General features: G+C 39.0%; 1 protein-coding gene across 1 annotated transcript in view; it reads right to left on the minus strand.

The window, feature by feature from the left end:
- AVEN (apoptosis and caspase activation inhibitor) overlaps nucleotides 1-18,997 on the minus strand; it is a 185,757-nt gene that overhangs the window by 166,147 nt on the left and 613 nt on the right. The gene's annotated exons all lie outside the window — the stretch shown is intronic.

The raw sequence follows: 18,997 nt of genomic DNA on the forward strand, positions 1-18,997 counted from the left end.
CATCAGTGAAACATCTTCAGAGAGAACATTTAAGCAGAGAACCAGATAAATGAGGGAGTAGGCCATGCTGGGATCTGGGGTAGAAAGGCAGAACATTCCAGGTCCTCAGGAGAGGACAATCCTGCCACATTCAAAAATCAGAAGTAAAGCCAGTATCCTGGCTATACTGCATTGAACTTGGAGGAAAGAGTGAAGGAATGAGGCCTAAGAGGCTCACAGGAGTCAGATTATGAAGAGCATTATAGGGCAGGGTAAGGAATTCGGATTTTATTCTACATGTGATGGGAAGGCAGATCCATAAAGACATGAAAAGCGCAAGGTTTAATCTGACCAGCTCTCAGTCCTAACCAGAAAAATTACTTTCAAACTCAGAGCTAAATCTAACATTCAGATCCACTTCATGGTCAGTCTTCACAGATCAAGAAGCCAATACAAAGTCAAATCACAAAGTTAAAGATGAATAAAGCATAATTAACTCACCCCCCCAAAAACACATTATTTATATTTCATAAGTAATATTCTCAAATGCCAAATTATTCCTTTTCTACTAAAAAACAAAATTGACATCATGGCTTTTAGTTAGTAACAATATATCAATATTAGTTCATTAATTGTAACAAATGTTCCATGCTAATGTGAGATGTTAATGACAGGGGAAAAACTGGGTATAGGATCTCCGGGGACTCTCTATACTAGTCTCTCAATTTCTCTGTAAATCTAAACTCTTCTAAAAAGTCTATAAAGTCTATTTTAAAACTATATATATAGATATAGTTATATAGAGAGAGTTATCTAGAGATAATACATAGTTATATAGAGATATATAAAATCTCCATATATTGATATATATATAAAATCTCAGACCAGGATATGTGCTCTGAAACCACATACCAACAAAAGCAATCACCTTATCCTACTGCTATGAGTTATTTCAGTTGATACAACAATGAAACTGAAAATGAGCTTCAAATCAACTAAGGAATTAAGATTGCAGATCTTTTACTTTTTTTGAACAAGCACTATCCATACTCTAGCTACCTCTTAAGTATATGGACATGTTTAGAAAATATGCTAGGTATGCTTACCTCTTTAAATAAGTTCACAATAGCAATAGCAAATAATTACTATTATGGGGGAAATGGAGCCGGTAATAAGAATAAGGCAAACACTAGGCAGATTTTTAAGTCGAACAAAAGGGCAAATGTTATATCCCAGAGCCTAAAATACTCCAGAAGTCTCAGAAACAACGGCCCAGATGTAGGCTAAGTACAGGTGTGACAAACCTTATTTAGCTCAAACACTTGGGGGATGCGGGGGTTATGTGAATATTTTAGGGGGGGAAAAACAAATATGTTTATTATCGACCGCAGAACAGACGAGCTTTGTTTCTCAAAAGAGGACATAGGTTTAAACAGTTGAGAAATACAGACCGTGACTCTTCCAAGAAAAGACAGGCTGAAAGACAAGAACTCCAATAATTTTCCAAGCAAAGTTTTCTTTTACTTTATTAAATATATCACTTTCCGCCTGTGATAGGCAGAATAATGGTTCCCCAAAGATGCCCACGTCCTAATCCCCTGAATCTGTGAATATGTTAGGGTACACTGCAAAAGGGAATTAAGGTTGCTAATTAGCTGACTTTAAAGCAGGGAGACTGCCCTGGATTATACAGATGGGCCCAATGTAATCACAAGAATCCTTAAAAGTGGAAGAGGGAGGCAGAAAAAAGGAGAGAAAGGAAAAGAGATGTGACCACAGAAGTAAAGTAAGACAGACCCCATGTTGCTACCTTCGAAAACAGAGGAAGAAGCCAAGAGCCAACGAACGTTGGCAGCCTCTAGAAACTGGAAACATTGTCCCTGGAGCCTCTAGAAAGGAATGCAGCCCTGCAGACACCTTGATTTTAGCCCAGTGAAACCCAGGTTGGGATTCCAGAACCATAAGATAATCAATTTGTATTGTCTTAAACCACTAAGTTTTTGGCAAGTTGCTACAGCAACAATAAAAAAACAAATACGCTTCCTCTAAAAAGAACTCTCCTGCTTCGAGGAGAGAGCCCTTCTTAACCCAGTATCAGGGGGCGTCTTTACCACAGACGAGTCTTTACCACAGATGAGTGAAAGGGGGAAAAAATGTGTCATTCGCATGTGAAGTAAACAATCACAAATAGGAGAATCCAAAGATCAGTAACTAAAAGAATTGATATATGTAAGCTACAACAAAAAGCAGACTGGGCTATTCATTTCAGTAACAGTCAAGTGGTCTTAGTTTGCATTCAATTTCCAATCAGTTTCTCAATCTATTTCATCTGAAGTCTTCACATTACCCACTATAAAACATACCTATTTATTTATGGTTAGGAAGTTAGCCATCTGTATTAGCCATACAGACTGCCCAAACAAGTTACCACAGACTGTGTGGCTTAAACAACAGAGATTTATTTCTCACAGTTCTGAAGGCTAGAAAGTCCAAGCTCAAGGTGCCAGCAGACGATGTCTAGTGAGGACCGGCTGTCTAACTTGTAGATGGCTGCCTTCTCACTGTATCCTCACACGTCAAGGAGAGAGGGCTCTGGTCTCTCTGCCTGTCCTGACAAGAGCACCAGCTCTATCAGATTAGGGCCCCGCCCTTATGACCTCACTTAACATTTATCACCTCCTTACAAGCCCTATCTCCAAATACAGTCACCTGGGAATTAAGGCCTCAACATGTGAATTTGGGGGGAAACAGAAACATTCACTTCATAACATCATCAGTAATCATTATTTAGGTCAGAAAACAAAAAAGGAAGATATGTTGCCCAGAGAATATTCATTAGGGAAAACTATTAAGTCATATAAATTACCATAAACAAAAAGGACAAAACTGGGAGTATAAAGCACTTCCAAATAGCATATTAATATACAACTTATATGAGTATGTTACTGAATATATATGTGTAGATACAGAGAGGGGCACATGCCAGTTGTAGTTGTTGATAGAACATATACGGTCAGCTCCTGCACTAAAAAAGAAAGGTGCCCCTTTAATTTGTTCTTTTAAACTAAATGTGTATTTAAAGATATACCAGCTTTGGTAGTCGAGAAGTACAATGGCTGGGGCACCCAAAGTCACTATATATATAAACTGCAAATATCAACGCAGTTTCTACAATCCAGAAAATGAAGGAAGTAGCATAAACAAAAGTCCATATATCAGAAGAGACTCAACGCAAAATAAAGAACAACTCCCTAAGTTTGCTGTTTATGCCACAAAATTTATTCTGTAAGTTCTACCTTAACTCTAAGCCATTAATGCTCAAAAATCAATGAAACTATATTGAAATTTCACAAATACGATAATACATACCAGATCTGGAGTTTATACTGCAAAAGTCTGTTTCAGGCAACATTTTCATCTAGAAATACCTACGTTAAGGATAAAATATTAAGCAGCCTATTAAGCTCACACATTTGCTAATTATCCTTGCCTCAATTACCCTTGGCCATGACATACACACCAACAATCAGAGATAAAGCCCACACACCCAAGAGATAAGAAACCCCTTCATTAAAGAAGATTTTCTCCTACAACTTGTCTCTCTGATTCCCACTCTTTTTTCCTCTATGGGTAAGACTGTATGAGTCTAACAAAACAAGAGGAGGAGGAACACAAAAGAGAATCATGAGTGTACATCATTTCTCAGATTTCCAGTCTGGTTTGAAATAATATCAACAATCTAGGAAATAGTCAAAATTGAGGAGTAAAGATTTATAATCGCAGTGAAGAATTTGTTGCTGTTGCTGTTGTTTTAATCTACTCAGCTAAGGTTTGAACCCACTCGGGTTTGCACGCATTCCATGGTTGTTCAATCAATGACTAAGTATGAAATGAATGTTACTCCCATTTGGAAAAATGTTTGACTGCTTACCCCACCTGCTGTTCAAGGCTAAAACTGTACTTTGGCTGCTGGTTTCACGTCAGCTGCGAGCAGACACACATTCTGTGCAGCAGGTGATGCCTGGGAGTGGCCTGGAATTTTCTTTTCACTCCTGTTTTGGAGCCGGACAAGGGCACTGGAGTTCATACATCTAGTTCAACCTGCATTTGACAGATGGCTCAACTGTCCTTTATTTGATTAGGCCAAAGAGCACCTATACATTTGCTTTTATCTCTACTATTCACTTCTTATTTAAAAAAAAAAAATCCTTTAACTTTTGTAAAGAGAAATGAAGCATCACCATTTCAGTCACTTTTAAGCAGTCTGCACTTCCAGAATGTGGACTTACAGAGCAAATCTGAATCTAACACGATTTTTTTTTAAGCTAAAGGATGATTTAATTGATTATAAACTTTAATGATGACATTATAAAACTGAATGGTCTCTTAAAGGTTTTTCACACTTAAATGTTTTATAAGTGAGAGAGAATGAGAATGAATAAATACTTGTTTGCTATAGAGGTCCCAATTTTAGAAAAAGAAACTGAGAAGGGAAGGTAAGTGGGATGCTAAAAGTTTCCCAGTCTTTTTAATACCACATATCACAGCAGCCCACTTAGAACCCCTTATGTATAAGGAACTAGAAACTGAGGGATAGAAGCATGGCTTTTTACAGCCTAGGGAGAACAGTGTGGTGAAGCCACACACGTAGACCTAGGATACTGGGCGGAAACCTCCATTTCTGTGTCATTTGGTGAAAATCTTAAATTCCCATCTCCACATTTTACTACCCCACACATTTGCTATCTCTAAGAGCAATGACATACATATTGAATAAACTAAAAAAAACTTAAGTCAACAGATCTAAGGAATAAACTACAATTCAATATCGCCTAACCATTTGCTATATTAGAAAAGATATATATGCTTGATAGGAAAGCATGAAAAGTACATAACCCTTCTAGGAGGGGGAAAAAAAATTCACAATTCATTGTTTTGTTCATTCATAAACAAAAAAACTTGTCTCATCCTAGAAGTTAGAAACCCCAGGTATTCATTCCACCACCAACTACCTCGCTATATCCTTTAAAAGGCCTAAATCCACCCAACTACTCATTTCTTCATCTATAAAACTACATTCAGGGCTTCCCTGGTGGCACAGTGGTTGAGAATCCGCCTGCCAATGCAGGGACACGGGTTCAATCCCAGGTCAGGGAAGATCCTACATGCTGCGAAGCAACTAAGCCCATGAACCACAACTACTGAGCCTGAGCTCTAGACCCCATGTGCCGCAACTACTGAGCCCACGTGCCACAACTACTGAAGCCCACACACCTAGAGCCCGTGCTCTGCAACAAGAGAAGCCACCGCAATAAGAAGCCCACACACTGCAACGAAGAGTAGCACCCGCTCGCCACGAGAGAAAGCCCACGTGCAGCAACGAAGACTCAGTGCAGCCAAAAATAAAATTAATTAATTAATTGATTTTTTTTTAAAAACTACACTTAGCACTGACAGCCTCCTTCACAGGGAGGTTCTGATCATTTAAATGTAAGGATGGCTTTCAGGGCCTACGAAGAAACAGTTTTAGGTAATTTAACTTAATGTTTAATTTGTTTCTTTACTCATATGAGTAATGCATGTTCACAGCAACAAAATAAAAATTCAACAGTACAGAAAGATATAAAGGAAAATCCTCCTTTTCTCCTATTCTCATTCCCCAAAGGTAACCACTACATATGTTTCTTATACAGCCTTCCATTGCATGCCTATGTATGAATACCTTCTTTTTACACAAATGTAATACTATACTTAGTTTTCTGAAGTAACTTTTTCCCTTGATATTAGACATTTTCCATATCGACCCCATTCTTTAATAGCTACATGGTATCCCTCTGCATAGACATACCATGATTTACTTAACCAGCCCTTCTTAACAGACATTTAGGAAGTTGTTTCTAGATTTTCCTTATTTTAAACAGTGTTGCAAAGAACAATCATCTATTTACATTTGCTAACTATTCGGACATATTTGTAAGATAAATTGCTAACATGGAATTGCTGGGTCACGGGCTAAACCCTGATGTCAAATGGTTTCATTAATGAGTTGTATCAACTCCCACCAAGAGAAGAGTATCTAAGTGTTGAATATGATCAACACTTTTTCTAAAAACATAGTTTTAAAGGTTCTTTCTGTATATGCTTTCATTAGGAAGTTTATCTGCAAGGAAATTAACATAGTTTTTTTTGTTTTTGTTTTTTGGATGCGTTGGGTCTTCGTTGCTGCGTGCGGGCTTTCTCTAGTTGCGGCGAGCGGGGGCTACTCTTTGTTGCGGTGCACGAGTTTCTCATTGCGGTGGCTGCTGTTGTTGTAGAGCATGGGCTCTAGGTGCGTGGGCTTCAGTAGTTGTGGCATGTGGGCTCAGTAGTTGTGGTGCACAGGCTTAGTTGCTCCACAGCATGTGGGATCTTCCTGGACCAGGGATTGAACCCATGTCCCCTGCAATGGCAGGTGAATTCTTAACCACTGCGCCACCAGGGAAGTCCCTAACATAGATTTTTAAATATTTGTAAGCAACCTAATTTATGTTCTCACCATCTCTATGAAGCAAATAAAGAACCTATAATTTCTACTTGGCAAAAGAAACAAAAGTAACAATAATAATAAAATTAAGGCACAAGAAATGCTCTGTCCTGACCTAATTTTACAGCATAAAGAAACACTACTAAAAAGCTAGTAACTTTAATTATTACCTGCTAGGTAAAAAAAAAAAAATTTTTTCTCCAATCCCGTTATTCTATACATAGAACTAACACAGCACATTTTTATAAATAAATTCTAGTTTAAATTTAACAAACATGTACTCTTGTCAATTCATTAGTAACAGAATAGGAAATAGTTACGAAAAAACAGAAAAGTAAACACAAATTTCTTATGGACTCTAACATTTCAAATATAATTTAAAATATACAGAACCATATAAATCAGACAGCTTTAAAAAAAAAACTTTTCTATTTAATAATTGACCAAAAAAATGGCAAAGATAAAAGTGGCAAGGACTCCAAAGTATAGATGAAATAAGAATCAAGTTTGAATAATATATACAACAAATGAGTTTAAAACACAAATAGAAAAAAAAAGTGAAAAGGGGCACTATACATATAAGACCTCTGGATACCATAATTCCTGTTTTATTCTCACAGTCTAAAAAATCTGTGGTTTGCATTACACTGGAAAGTTTAAAAGAATTAGAACAAGGAAAATATAAAATCCAATGTGATTTAAAGCTCTTGTGTAGATCTGGCCCTTGGGAGAGCAATAACTTTTTAGTTACTGAGCTCTCAACCACCAAAGGAAGGGTACTTCAAATAGCGTAACAAAGGCAAATGAAACATAAAGGGTTCCCCTGACCTGAATTCCCAAAACGGCACTGTCTAAAAACATACACTCTCTAGCTTGCCCCATTTACCTTCTAAATTACCTTCTATTGATAAATCCTATCACTCATCTGAACACCACAGTGCTATATCATGTACAGGCCTTCAAGTAGCTTACAGTTAATGAAGGAGACATACAAATAACTGACTATAATAAAATGAAGACTAAAAATAAGTGCTCTATTTACAAAGTACCACATTGCTAACTGAGGAAAACTGGAAGCTTCACTAAAGGTGGCATTCGAAGTAGCATGTGAAGATGAATAAGATTTTGAAAACCAGAGAGTGGGAGAAATGTAATGTATCAGTCAAAGTTTGGGTTGCAAACTATAGAAATCAATTCTGGCAAACTTGGTCAGCAAAGGAATTTACTAAAAGAATTTCGAGTAGCTTGTAAAATAGATGAGAAGTCTAGAGGCTGGGGAAAAAAAAAAACAAAAAACCCAAGCAGGAAACGAGCAAATGAGAACTCAGTCACCTAACAGAAATAGTGAGGATGACATGATTATTGCTATAGCGAATAATCTCTAATTATCCTACATCTATACGTCATTGCCTCAAGGTTCAAAGCCTAATAAAGGACATTATTGGGTCAACTGGAAAAAATCTCAATAAAGTTAGATGATAGTATTGTATCAATTTAGTTTCCTGATTTTAATAATTGTGCTATAGTTATGTACGAGATTTCCTTGCTTTTAGAAAATACAGGGCTTCCCTGGTGGTGCAATGGTTAGGATTCCGCCTGCCAATGCAGGGGACACGGGTTCGAGCCCTGGTCCGGGAAGATCCCACATGCCGCAGAGCAACTAAGCCCGTGCGCCACAATGCCTGAGCCTGCGCTCTAGAGCCCACGAGCCACAACCACTGAAGCCCGCATGTCTAGAGCCCGAGCTCCGCAACAAGAGAAGCCACCGCAATGAGAAGCCCGCGTACCGCAACAAAGAGTAGCCCTCGCTCACCGCAACTAGAGAAGGCCGGCGAGCAGCAACAAAAACCCCACGCAGCCAAAAATAAATAAATTAATTATTTTTTTTTAAAAAAGAAAATACATACTGCAGTGTTTAGGGGTAAAGGGACATCATGTCTACCATTTACTCTTAGATTCAAAAAAAATCTTTAAGAAAAAACAAAATAGTAGGTGCTTTGTGTCCACCTAGAGGGGTGGGATAGGGAGGTGACTTTTCTGGAAGCTCTGTGAAAAGCTCCATTCTCAGATCTTGCTCTTATTTATTTTTGGCTGCGTTGGGTCTTCATTGCTGCACGCGGACTTTCTCTAGTTGCGGTGAGCAGGGGTTTCTCTTGTTGCAGAGCAAGGGCTCTAGGCGTGTGGGCTCAGTAGTTGTGGCTCGGAGGCTCAGTAGTTGTGACACATGCAGCATGCAGGATCTTCCCAGACCAGGGCTCAAACCCATGTCCCATGCATTGGCAGGCGGATTCTTAACCACTGTGCCACCAGGGAAGCCCTCAGATCTTGTTTTTATTTGAGCAGACTTAGAACTCACCCTGGGTAAACAGTCATATGACCAGGAAGTTTGTAAAAAAGAAAAAAAATCAGCAGCAAAAGTTTAAAATCATAGCCACTTGAGGCAGTGATACCAGGTGGGCTCAAAAGAGGCTGAAACTTATAAGGTAAAACTGGAGAATGAGATGCCCAAGAGGGCATTGTAAAGCTTTGAATATTCCTGAGAATCTAGGAGGCCATGCACATGTGCAAAGCTGTGGGCATGCCCAGGAAAGATCTGAGAAGGCCCTAATCTTTTACCTCAGGCCGACCTTGAGGCTCTACACAAGCAGGAAGTGAACGTTAAGGCAGAGCTGTAAATTTCCTGATAGAGCGTTGAAAACATACCCAAAAACACACGCACAGAGCCTCTCAGTAAAGGCTGGGAGACTTACTGCTTCAAAGCTTTTAAGGAAATTCTAAATGAAAAAAGATAATACCTTATTCCATAAGTAATACAAATTCTAAATATTCTATACATCTGTAAGTTCCTGTGTGTGACTAAGTGTAGTTTTGCATTTGACCTGCATACTCTAAGAAGATTGAGACTCTGCATGAGGGAGGACAGCAGCATGACTGTAGATAAAAGAACCACCTTTGACTGTGTTCATCTAATTTCAATCTTTACAACTTTGTAAGGTAGACACTCTTAGTCACCCTTTACAGGTAAGGGAACTGAGTTTCAGAAAGCTTATGCAACTTTCCTGAGTTTTTACAACTAGTAAGTAGGAGTTTGGAAGGTAGGTTTCTAACCAGTCGGCTACACTGCAGAACACGCATCACTGACCACTATGTGATACAGTCCCTGAAAGAAAAATGAAAAAACAGAAAACAAAAAACCTGGGTGGGGGCTGGGGGGAGGAGAGAAAGGAAGGAAGAGAGACAGGCAAAAAGCAGAACTTAGGTAGGTTTTGAGAAGTTATACCCTAACTATTCATTTGTCTATAAAGTCCTGGCATCTACCACCTTGAAACAATAATTCCTATTTGTCCATAATTCTTCAACTCTAATACTTAAGTTTTCAGAGACCCCATCCCGCGTGGGATCACCGTGATGCCCCCACCAGCATGGACACCCATCCTCAGGCTTCAACAGCACTTTCCCCTCTCCTCCCTGCCCCCCAGGAAGCCACGCAGGAAACAGATGAGGTGCAAACCTGAAGCTCCCCTCCCTGCCAATTCTGTCTAAAAACCCTCCATTTTAAGTCTACTTCCATATTGTAAAAATGAAAAACCAACTTATCTGCTTAATTTTCCCCTCCAATATACATAAAATAATTGCTCTTCAAATAACATTTTCTATTAACCTCTTAATTCAATGATTCTCTTGGCTGTGAAAAAAAAGAAAAATACTTTTTAAAACTTAATAGGTGGGGCTTCCCTGGTGGCGCAGTGGTTGAGAATCTGCCTGCCAATGCAGGGGACACGGGTTCGAGCCTTGGTCTGGGAAGATCCCACATGCCGCGGAGCGGCTGGGCCCGTGGGCCACAATTGCTGAGCCTGCGCGTCTGGAGCCTGTGCTCCGCAACAAGAGAGGCCGCGACGGTGAGAGGCCCGCGCACCGCGATGAAGAGTGGTCCCCGCTTGCCGCAACTAGAGAAAGCCCTCGCACAGAAACGAAGACTCAACACAGTCATAAATAAATAAATAAATAAATAAAAGAACGTGAATTTAAAAAAAAAAAAAAAAACTTAATAGGTAAACAAGGACCTACTGTATAGCACAGGGAACTCCACTCAATATTCTGTAACAACCTATATGGGGAAAGAATCTGAAAAAGGATATATGTGTATGTATAACTGATCACTTTGCTGTACACCTGAAACTAAGACAACATTGTAAATCAAATATACTCCAATATAAAATAAAAATTAAGAAAAACTTAATAGGAATTGTTCTATAAAATCATAATACTACTGACATAAAAAAAGAAGCAGCAAACCAAAATACAACCTGGGAGTGGGGTGAAGGACAGTAAGGGAAAATAGGAAGCCAAGCTTTGCCTTTAGAAAAATACTCATTTCTTAATCAAGCTTTGCTCCCAGAGAACTCACAGGTTCTTCAGAAGGACCTGAAGTTTGTGTATCTGTAACAGCAATTAAGCCTTCTTCAGTAGTATAAAATAAGACTAGGCTTTAGGTAGTCCAAGTATTAAACAAAGACATGTTATTTTATCATCAGCATTGTACTAGAAGAAAAAAAATGAGAGCAAAATATCCTAGTCCTCAATATCATGAATCCAGCTACTGGGATGTGAACTTTAGATTCGTAATAGAACCACAGATCCAAATCCATGATTTAAATGAAATTCACACTGCATTAGACTTTGAGAGAGAAGGCTAAGTATTTTACATTTTCCCAAAATGCAGCTGTTAATGGTCCTTTCAAGCCAGAGACTACAGACACCTAAATTTGGTGACTAATTATTTCACAAAATACACATACATTGACAAAATCTCCCAGCGCTAGTAACTTCCCACAGCTAAATACAAAAATGGAGGGGGCTTGCCTGGTGGCGCAGTGGTTGAGAATCTGCCTGCCAATGCAGGGGACACGGGTTCGAGCCCGGGTCTGGGAAGATCCCACATGCCGCAGAGCAACTGGGCCCGTAAGCCACAATTACTGAGCCTGCGCGTCTGGAGCCTGTGCTCCGCAACAAGAGAGGCCGCGATAGTGAGAGGCCCGCGCACCGCGATGAAGAGTGGCCCCCACTTGCCGCAACTAGAGAAAGCCCTGGCACAGAAACGAAGACCCAACACAGCCATAAAAATAAATAAAAATAAATTAAAAGAAATGGAGGGATCACAGCACTGATAATCCAAGAGTATATATGAATTTTGGGTAGCAGTCCTGTCATCCAATACTTTGCTTAGGGTAGTATTAAAATTTGTTTGCTATCCCTCAATATAAGTTTGACTTGGTACTAAAGAAATATGGATCAGACGTATTTGTATCGGTCCTTAATAGCAAGAAGAAAAAAGGTGAATTAAATATGTACAATGGGGAATTCATTCTATCAGTCTCTTACAAATTTTTTTAATTTTCATGCTATTTGCACATAGCAGTGATGTGACATGGATGGTAGAAATGGCATCCTTGGGAGTACTGTTCTTTACAGAAATTGTCTTTTAAGTAATTTAAGGCTGACAGACATCAGGTTAGTCAAATTCTAAAAACAGCAGCCTAGCAATATCAGGATCAAACTAAGCATATCAATTTGTATTTCTCCACACCCTTTGACAAAATCCACTCAAAAGTGTGATATTATCTATAACAATTATCAATGCACTGCCCCATGAAAACTCTGTAGAAAATATTCAGACCAACAAAGTTGTTGATTATTTCCATCCAAAAGGAAAAAGTATTAAAGAATTTATTCTTGGTACCTCAACACACACACACAAACGGCTCTAACAAAAGAAAAAGAAATTTTAAAGAGAATGAATGTAGTGCCCTAATAAGTTAATCGGTAGCTTCTATAAAATAGAAATAATTGTGTCAGTATGGTCTTTATTTCTCCCTTTGGTATTTCAAAGTGCATCAGGAAACAGCAACATCTGAAGAGAAAACACCTTTACAACCACTTAAATTAATTTCTTAAAAAAGGCTTGTCAGTCATGCTGTGGTGTGGCTAAGACCAAATGACTTCTTACACAGCCTCTCTAGAGGTCACTTGCCCAGTACTGTGAAAGGTAATCACTACTTTTTCTGAAGAACAAAGGAAAAAGCAGAAATGGCTTACTACGTAATTCCCCAGGAAATGTAGCCTGATGGTGTTGAATTATGAGCTTGCCATTTTCCATCCTAGCAGTAGTTTAAATCAAAGACAGTAACACTACTAAGAATGACAAAAAATTGGAAAATTGGAAACCATATTCTGCACATAGTGTGAAACCCCCCAAAAAAACCCCAGAAAAACAAAAACACTCTAACCTTCTGGGTGAATACATACAATAAGCTATCTTACTAAGGAAAGAAAAAAAAAAGTATGTGATTTTTTGTTTTTTTTCAATTTAACAGTGAACAAGACAAGCTCCTGTTCTCTAGGACAAAGTAGAAAGTCAAGGGCTAAGGCAGCTCAAATACGGGGCACCGAACTCAGTGAGAGATAGGGTTCAGGTCACGAGGAGATGAGGGGAGATGAGGGGAAATCATCCCTAAGAAGGAGATCCTGAACAGGGCCTTCTGACAGTCGTGCAATTAGCAGAGCCTTCACACGTATTGATTTCCTCTTTTCCCTGGTACTACCCTTTTTCACAGGGCTCTACACAGGCTCCTGATAGGAAGGAGAGCTCGTAAATAATGTGATCTCAGCAGGCCTCTGATGGAGTATGCATAGGCCTGGGGGGAGTCATATAGATTTTCCTAAGGGTCTTTGAACAAGCACGTTTTTAAAAGAATGAAGTTCCAGTTCCAGATATTCAATGTCCATACTCTTTCCTAAGAGCAGTCTATCTTAGAAATACAGGACACTTAGCACTTGAGGACGACGCAACCCCTTCTAGGCCATTCTCAGTCTGACTGTGGTGCATTCCCTAAGGCCCAAGCAAAGGGGAATTTGAAATATAGGTGTAGATATTGAGAAAGTACTGAGAACTTTCACAAATCAGTAGTTTCCAATTCCTTGTTTTCAACAAAATTGAAGGAGGACCTAATCTAGTCGTCAGCTGACAGATCATTCAAATGTTTTACAATAATGATTTCGGCATATAATCAGAAAGGTATTCAAAGACTTGAGTGACACTTATATGATGAAACTCCAACCAGTCCCATCTACCAATTTATGAGAACGATGTTTCTCAGGACTTACATCTATAAAAAGAAAAATTAGGAAGAGAATTGACAGTGAATCCTGTCTCATTCAGGCAATAAGTAATATTCATTCATGGATACCCAACTAAACTCATTAGGGAAAAAGATCATTTACAATAAAATTTTACATGTATGTTTAACAACTGCTAATTAAAATACATTGTATATAAATCAATGTGATTTTAATTTAATCTAAAAGAAAAATTTATACCCAAGCCTTAAGGTTACAGAACATTTTTTTAAATCACAAGTTGTTACAAGGAAGCAGAAAGGGTAATCACTAAAAGATTTTCAAGTTCAAAAATATATTACACTGGATCAAGCTCTAAGGGAGATGTGGAATTAAAAAACAAGTTAAAGGGGCTTCCCTGGTGGCGCAGTGGTTGAGAATCTGCCTGCCGATGCAGGTGACACGGGTTCGAGCCCTGGTCTGGGAGGATCCCACATGCCGCGGAGCAACTAGGTCCGTGAGCCACAATTACTGTGCCTGCGCGTCTGGAGCCTGTGCTCCACAACAAGAGAGGCCGCGAGAGTGAGAGGCCCGCGCACCGCGATGAAGAGTGGCCCCCGCTTGCCGCAACTAGAGAAAGCCCTCACACAGAAACGAAGACCCAACACAGCCATAAATTAATTAATTAATTAATTTAAAAAAAAAAAAAACAAGTTAAAAAGAATAAGGAATAATGTAAGTCTTCTCACTGCTAATATTAATGTGATTCTTAAATGGATGGTGGTGTACAAACTTCCAGTTATAAGATAAATAAGTACTAGGGATGTCATGTAAACATGAGCAATATAATTAACACAGCTGTATGTTATATATGAAAGTTAGAGTAAATCCTGAGTTCCCATCATAAGGAAATTTTTTCTATTTTTTTAAATTTTGCATCTATGAGATGACAGTTGCTCAATAAACTTATTGTGATAATCATTTCATGATGTATGTATACCAAATCATTATGCTGTACACCTTAAACTCATATAGTGCTATACATCATTTATAACTCAAACTGGAAGAAAAAAATAACATCGAGGGACTTCCCTGGTGGCAGTGGTTGAGAATCCGCTTGCCAATACAGGGGACACGGGTTAGAGCCCTGGTCCGGGAAGATCCCACATGCCTCAGAGCAACTAAGCCCGTACGCCACAACTACTGAGCCCTTGTGCCACAACTACTGAAGCCTGTGTGCCTAGAGCCCATGCTCTGCAACAAGAGAAGCCACCACAATAAGCCCATGCACCGCAACAAAGAGTAGTCCCCACTCGCCGCAACTAGAGAAAGCCCGTGCGCAGCCATGAAGACCCAACACAGCCAAAAATTAAAATTAAAAAAAAGAAAACCTTGAAAAGAAAATTTTAAAAAATAACAACATCGAAAAAAGAAAAAGTTTGAAAAATAGATAATGATGGCGAATATTAAATGACTGTAGTATTTAGACTCCATGCATAAGAATGATGTGACACTTCTATTTAAAAAGTCAATACAGAGACTTCCCTGGTGGCGCAGTGGTTAAGAGTCCGCCTGCCAATGCAGGGAACACAGGTTCAAGCCCTGGACTGGGAAGATCCCACATGCCACAGAGCAACTAAGCCCGTGCGCCACAACTACTGAAGCCCGCAAGCCACAACTACTGAAGCCTGTGTGCCTAGAGCCCGTGCTCCGCAACAAGAGAAGCACCGCAATGAGAAGCCCGTGCACCGCAACAAAGAGTAGCCTGTGCACCGCAACAAAGAGTAGCCTGTGCACCGCAACAAAGAGTAGCCTGTGCACCGCAACAAAGAGTAACCCCTGCTCGCTGCAACCAGAGAAAGCCTGCGCACAGCAACGAAGACCCAACGCAGCCAAAAATAAAAATAAATAAATTTTAAATATATATGTATCAATACAGACAATATGCTGGAAATTTTATATTCTGAAGCAATCGGAACCACTGATTTAAATGTTCATTATAAACGTTGAAGTACAACTTCATGTATAATTTATCAAAAAACTTTTAGGCAGACTATAAGCAGGAAGTTTCGAGGATCAGTTGCCTGTGTTGATAGTGAAAATAAGTAAGTGAAACAATGGTCAGTGAGAAAAGCAGACCTCAAACGGTATACATTAGCAAGGATAAGGATGCCAAAGTAGTTACAGGGTTGGAGCGGCAGTTTGCAGCTGCAGGAGAGAGGGCCAATTCTGTGGATTACCAAAAGCTAATCTCAAAGCAATTTTCTTTTGGGACACTTAAGCACGTTCAGCTTCTAACCATATTTGTTTCAGGCTTTCTGAAAATAGGAGCAATGCAGTTTAGAGGCTGTCATTTGAGTTTGAGCTTTAATAGGCTCTCAATCTCTAGTTGGCTGACAAGATGCAGGTGACTCCTTTCAGCGACAACGAAAGAGCAGGTACCTTTGACTGTCAGCAACTTTGATTTGCCATTGTTTCTTCTTCCCGGTTCACACTAAGCTTGAACATCAGAGATTTCCCTTTTACTAAGTAAAATAGTAGCAATGAAAATGCCAAAGGCATCTCATATTAATGACTACTCAGGCAAAGGCATTATATTATTGTTTGCAAAGCAAAAGTTTCATCAAAAAAAAAAAAAAGCCTCCAAGGCTACTCTCCTTAATGCAGCCATAAACAACTACCTTATCTTTTAATGGACATAAGTAATTAAAAAATGAATAAGAGCAGCTGACACCTTAACATGGAGCAAGAAAGCAAAGATCTGACACCCACAATAATTGAATATGGTATCTGTATTACCTTAAAACCTTATAATCATATCAAAACATCAGGAAAACAGGTATGTGAAAAGGATCACTCAAGTCCTCCATATATCCACTCTTCAAATCTCAAAATCACTCCAGATGCAGTTTGGGGTGGTAGTTAAAAGATTCAGCTGTAGAGCCGAAATGCCTGGGTTGAACTCAGACTCCTTAATTTGGTGGTTGAGTGATATTTGGTAAATCACCTAACCTCTCCTAACTGTGAGTAATCTAACTGTGCCTCAGTTTTCTCATCTCATACTAAGTGCTCAACAAATGTAAGTTACTATTAATATTACAGGGAAGAAAAAAATTTCCAAGGACTGCCAATAGGCCTTGACTTCCTCTCTGTTAACAGTTCATCAAAAATATTAATATTAAGCAAATCCTAGTATTGGGGGTTTAAGTTAATGATTGCACTAAGTACAATATTACACCTAGTGGGTATTCAATGAAGATAATTAGCCTTATGACATGCTTACCCAAACTCCATAGGCTTGGGGTTCATACCATCTATAGAGGAAATGATTTAAGAGCAAGAGACTAGCAGATGCAATGTACTCAACTAAGTTACCTTGGAGCATTACATATCAAGAAGTTGTTTTGTTTAGTTTTATTTTGTCCTGTTTTCCACTTATAAGCCATGTATCCGTAGTAGTCTAAAACAGTAGCAAAGGGAATCGACAGTATTCAATTCTGGAGTTAGGTACCTGGTCTTTACACAGCTAAAACTCTACTGTGAACTTTATTTCTTTCTAATCATTTCAATTAATCTCCATTTGGGGCACAAATGCACCATAGGATATGACAACAAGGAGGCCTCAGGCACCTTAATCAACCTTGTCCCATTTAGTCTTCAGGCACCAAGAATGGTACTCTTAGCAAGCCTAAATAGGAAGAGCACTTCAGAATCTGAAACGTGGAAGTGACCTTACAGGCCACCAACCCAAACCAAAATGAAGGAATAATCTTTCCAGCCTCTCTTCATCCACCTCTGCCTGAAAATATGATGGTGGTGGTAACAGTGGCTGCAGCTATGCCCCCAGGCACTGTGCGAAGCATCTACATTCACTGACACACTGAATCATTAAACTGTGAAGTGAGAAAATCCTAAAAGAAAACACAAGATGGAATTTTTCAGACCATTCTGAAAAAGGATAAAAGCCTAAAGTTTTAATACAATGGTTACAATATTAGCATAAATCAAAAAATACATTATTCATCTCTAAATGATACACCATCATTTCATTCAATTTAGTTCAACAGAGACCAAATACCAAAGGTACCATTACTACAATTACTGTTAAAACATGATCCCTGCAACCAAGGAGTGTCCCCTTTATTCTCAGTAAGGCAGTGACTGGTTCACAAAAATATAAGAGATAAAACACAGTCGAGTCAAGGGCAGCTGGATATAAATCCCAGCTCTGCCACTGGCTACAACAGCTTAAGCAAGTCAGTTAACCTATAAAAATGAAGATTTTATACATATAAAGTATATATATAACAAATTTGTTATCAAGTTGTTTAAACAACTTTCAAGTTGCTAAAAAAATTAAGTTGTAATAAAGTTATATAGGTAAATAATGTTGTTATAAAACAAGATGTGACATATAATGTGCACTAGACTGGTCAGTTTCCTTAATTTCCTGGTGAGCTGACTAAGAATTTCTTCATACCTCTCTCAAATTTTACTTATTACCTGCCTTAATCCTAACAAGGTTAAATATGGCACACTTAAGTTGTGTATTTCTTTCCAACTCCATTTTTGTACACAACTCCTATCTTTAGGGACATCCTACCTACTATGCCCTTAAGATATTACAAATATCAATACTTCAGTAATAGGAAATTTAACTCAACCCAAAACTAGAATAATTTTTTAATCTATGCACATGGGAATTCAAAATATACAGACAGTTTTGTACTACAAATGTTAAAATAACAGAACAGCTCATAAAGACAGTAATTTAACTCCTTTAGCTAGAGTATCAGTAGAGTAAAAGTTTGCCCCCAAACCATTCCCTGCTCCAAGCTGTAAGACTCTTTCAATTACAAATGCATGAATATGGCCGATTATATTGCTAGTAAAATTGAGACCTGACTGCTGAAACATTTACAGATTGAAAATTCAAATAGACGAAGGCCACCGACCCCTGATTCCTACACATATACAATGAAAGAGAACTATGCTATTAAAAAAAAGAGAACTATGCATCTGATCCCGCCCACAAATACTATAGAGTCCAGCTCCTCGGGGTCATTCTTTCACTCAATAAACATTTACTAGGTGCCTACTCTGTGCCACGCATTGCACAGGCAGTGAACAAAGCTGACCCCCAAATCCCTTCCTTCTTAATAACAGGAATGTCTCCCTGGGAGGTTAGGCACTGGGAGACCAAGCCCTGGTTGTCCCCACCCCAAAAGGGTTCATCACACTGACACCCGCACCCAAACGGCCCCCTAGACTTGCGGACACATAGCCGCGGACGCTGGGTTCTTTCATAATTGGGCCAAGACCTCTTGGGCAGGCTGGGGAAGCCCATGGCCTTGACCCTCCAGGGCACCCCAGCAGACA

Source organism: Balaenoptera musculus, chromosome 2 (assembly GCF_009873245.2).
Source record: "Balaenoptera musculus isolate JJ_BM4_2016_0621 chromosome 2, mBalMus1.pri.v3, whole genome shotgun sequence".
Taxonomy (NCBI): Eukaryota; Metazoa; Chordata; class Mammalia; order Artiodactyla; family Balaenopteridae; genus Balaenoptera; species Balaenoptera musculus.